Source organism: Chamaea fasciata, unplaced genomic scaffold (genome assembly GCF_029207755.1).
Source record: "Chamaea fasciata isolate MVZ Bird 193981 ecotype frontalis unplaced genomic scaffold, bChaFas1.0.hap1 SCAF_12, whole genome shotgun sequence".
In the NCBI taxonomy this organism is placed as follows: Eukaryota; Metazoa; Chordata; class Aves; order Passeriformes; family Sylviidae; genus Chamaea; species Chamaea fasciata.
In genome coordinates, this window is record NW_027094097.1 from 5347 (window position 1) to 9475 (window position 4129).

General features: G+C 42.2%; 1 long non-coding RNA gene across 2 annotated transcripts; it reads right to left on the bottom strand.

The window, feature by feature from the left end:
- Positions 1-793: 793 nt before the first annotated feature.
- On the bottom strand, positions 794-3649 carry LOC136295808 (uncharacterized). 2 transcript variants are annotated; one of them, XR_010722804.1, is made up of 4 exons: positions 3580-3649; positions 2194-2416; positions 1967-2032; positions 794-934 (listed from the first exon to the last, which is right to left on the bottom strand). It is a non-coding gene; the product is annotated as an uncharacterized lncRNA (long non-coding RNA). The 2 variants fall into 2 exon arrangements; XR_010722803.1 differs by having other exon boundaries at positions 3511-3584.
- Between the last annotated feature and the right edge of the window lie 480 nt (positions 3650-4129).

A 4129-nucleotide genomic window follows, 5' to 3' on the forward strand; every position in this document is an offset into this window, starting at 1 on the left:
GACCGAAACAAAAAAGCCTTTCGTTCAGGCTCTATTTCAATATTTTTTATCTTTGTGATTCTGATATTTACATTCATCATTACAATTCATCTTTTATATTATGTACATTATACATCATGTATTATGTTTATTATACTATTATATTTATTATAGATATTAAATATAGAAAGTTATATATAAAATAATTTATTATTTATTATGTAATGTTATAAATAATAATACATTTCATTTAAATATGACTATGTACATTATAGATGTTTATATTATGTATATTAAATATATTTATAAAACGTGTAGTATGTAATAATATATTGTGTATTTTTTATTGATATTATTTTTCATATCCTATACTTTTTGTTATTTTTCTTTTTCATTATTTTTTTAATTCGTTTGTTTATATTTTAAACGATATTTTACACTAGATGAATTCATTAACCTAACACATCAGAAACACAATTAATTTGAATTAAATGAGCCTGGTTTTCTAAGGGGTAAAGTTTTAATCTTTATTTAGATAATATGGGCATATTTTCTCTATCTGTATGGGGTTTTTTTGGTGGGTTGCGGGGGATTTTATTTTGGGGGTTTTCTTTTTTTGTTCGCTTTGTTTTGGATTTCTTTGCTAATAAACAAGCAGGGTCGGAGAGTTCAAAATAAAACGTCTACTTTGTTTTTATTGCTCCCTCTGAAATACGCCTCGACAGCCTGGACAGCAGGCTGCTGCTGGTAACACTGTGCACGGGTAGGAGGAGACCTGGTCGGGGCTGGGAAGGAAAAAACGGCACCACGGTGGTCACAGCTTTCTCCCTTCAGGAGTTTTATGGAGCAGAAAATACAGAGCTTTTGCCAACTGCGCTCTCTATGACATCCGGACGTCCAGCGGGCACCGAGGTCATTTCTCATCTTTCTTGCCAACAGCCAAACCCCCAGGCGCCTGGGGGAAGAAAGAGTATGGGGAAAAAAAAAAAGGAACAAAGAAAACATGAAAAAATAAACCAAAACTATAGAAAATAATAAATAAAATTAAAATACCAAAAGAAAAAAATTTCAAAGTAACAAAAAAGTGGAAAAAAAATTTAAAAAAAATAAAAATAAAAAACGAAAAGTAGTTTTAACAAGTAAATAAATAGCTAAAGAAAAAAAATAAAAATTAAAAAACTGAAGAAAAAGTCTTTGAAAAACCACAAAACGCAACATGAAAAACCACAACAAAAGAGCACAAAAATACAAAAATAACAAAAAATAAAATACAAAATTAAATAAACGCAGCTCTCACCTCCTGCCACTGCCTAAAAAAGCGCCATGGCTTTCCTCAATTATGCAGCAATAAGGGAAACAAACCCAGTGCCCCCCAGAACAGAAGGTTTTCTAGACAATTCCCACTTCTGCTTGGAAACAAATTCTATTGTAGCGGGAAGCTCATTTTGGACAAACATCCAAATGTGCCAAGGTAGGAAAGAACCAGCCCCTTGTGTCCAAGGAACAGCAGCTAGGCCTGGATTCAGGTTTTAATGGCATTTATGTAATTAAAAATGCAGTAAATTGAACTTTACAAAGAGACGAATCGTGGCAAATAAATACTTCAAAGTTTTCTTGGGAATTCACAGAATTTTGTGGAGATGGTGCTGGACAATTGCTGATTTACCAATATTAATTAGGTAAATTTCCTTGGAAATGTGCTCTACAAGGTACAAAAATTCCAATTAGGATGGAAAATTGGAATAAATAAATATTCCCTTACTAAAATCAGAGAGAAAATCAGAGTTATTCCTTCAATTAAAAGGAAGGAATAACATCTAAATCCAAGCCTGCCTGGAAAACAAGCTCAGGAATTTCTAACATTGAAAACTTTTGCAAGAGTCATGAAGTTGGTGAAAGTTCATGGAATGATGGTTTAAAATCTGCTTCCTCTGCTCTGATTTGAAGGGAAGTGGGAATTCAACAGGTCCAGTTACTCCCATCCAACCTTGGACTGGGATAAGGCCTTCCAGTGGCTTCACTTCCTACTGGCTCTCTCCTTTTTGCCCACAACCTGCAAGAGGAAAAGCAACAGGAATAAAGTCTCAAACAGGATGGCCTTGGTCCAGGCAGACTGAGGTGCAGCTCCCAGGGAGGGAGGCCAGGCTGTGCCTCGGGGAGCTCCGGGAATCTGGGATTGCCCGTGGGATTCAAGGGCTGGAAAAGCACACCCACCTGCCAGGTTCAGTGCTGGGACAGAGCAAGGCCGGGGCTCGGGGGCAGCAGTTAGAGCTGGGACTGCAGGAGAACACCCCAAACCCGGGTTAAACATCCGGCACGACACGCAGCACGCTCCGGGAGAAACTCGGGCGGGAGAAGCCCCGGGATGCTCCACGTTCCTTGCCCTTGGCAGCTGTGCCAGGGCCTCCCTCAGAATGCTGACCTCACCGTGCAGCTCCTACAAAACAGGAGAACTTATGGGAATCGCCCAGAATCCCTGGACTTCCAGTTATTAAGAACCACAGCTGCAGCGAAAGGTGTACAAACGCTACTGCAAACCAGCAGGGCTGAGGAGACGCAGGGATTTATTCCTGAGGGGACACAAGGATCCCTCAGCCAGCCAGGATTTCTCCCAGGCTCTTCCCACTGCTCTCTAAGGACACAAACAGCAGTTTTTCCCTCGAGTTCCCCTTTCCATCAATGCCAAGACTCGTGTTCTCCTCCAACCCCAGGTTCAGGAAGGAAAGTAGGAATATTATCACTGCACAGACTGTCCAGGAGGGTGTGACTGAGGCAGCAGCACCAGCTCCCACTCCACTGCTGCTCTGGGTTCCTGAGCAGCTCCTTTCCATCCTGCCCTTCCCAGCACCATTCCCTGGGTGCCATGTCCATAGACACCTTCTCCATGCCGCTTAAAACCCACAGACACCAGCAGAAAGGAGATCAAAAATCAATTCACATGCTGCTAGTCAGAGAGAATGGGAGAGGCCTAAAAATCTGCATTTATTTTAGAACACTAGAGCAATTTCTTCATGACCCTGACTATCAGTGATGGGCAGATAAACACCTTCTTTAACTTACTACCTGCAAAAACATCAAGTTTCAAGTTTAGTAAAGATAAAATTTTGCTGCAAAAATAAAAGAGGTGGGATGTTGGTGTTAGTGCTTTAACCTTCGGACATTAGCGGCTATTTGTAAAACAAATTCATTATTGAAGCAGCTAACTTGAAAATAAGGGGTTTTTACAATAAAGTTGACCAAAAAAGAGTCTCAAAATTAAGATATAGGCTGCACAAATATTTAAGAAAAAAAAAGTTGTCTTTCGTGCATATAACCTGCCAGCCTCTCATGTTTTCAGTCCTTACCATTTATTTTTACCAAGGTGATGATTAAAACCTTGTCAAAAGCTCAAAAAAAAAAAATTCCAGGACAAGGCAGGTGTTTTCCCAAGTACCCTCAGTGTGGAGCTGTGTCAGCCACAAGTGTTTGCTCCCGCAGCCCAGCCCGGAGCAGGCTCCAGCTGCTGCCCAGGGGGGTTACCAAGGGACTCACCTGTTTGAAGCTGTAAATGCAGGTGGCCTGCACTGGAGTGCCAATAAATGTGAAATGTGTGACTCTCACCTTGAATAGCGATCGATCTTCTCAGGGGAGCCCCTCACCCAGGATGGGGGGCTCTGCCACGGATTTCATCTCTCTGCATCTGAAACAGAGTCAGGACAACAGTCAGAGTGCTGCAGGATACCTTGACAGCTCCAGACATCTTGTGGCAATCTAGGAATACCCTCTACAGTCTAACCACACCCCACATCACAAATTTCAAGCCCCCGGCACTATTACCCTCGTACCCCTACACCCAGACTGAGCAGCAAGGCAGAGCAGCTCCCGGCCAAACACACACCAACACCCGTGACACAGCACAGGACAAACGAGGGGACGCAACAGGGACAGAAAACTCTGGGCAAGAAGAACGACCCTGAGGGTCCAGAGAACTCGGAATGAGATGACCGAGGTGAGACGGAAGGTGAGCTGGCCAGGCTCAGAGAACCCTGCAGGAACAAGATGCCATCGGGATGACTTATCCAAAGAGACGCAGAGATGGATGCCCGAGAATCCTACGGTCAGAATCCTCCACCTGTCTTTGCATTCTCACAAGACCTAACCCGCCGGAATG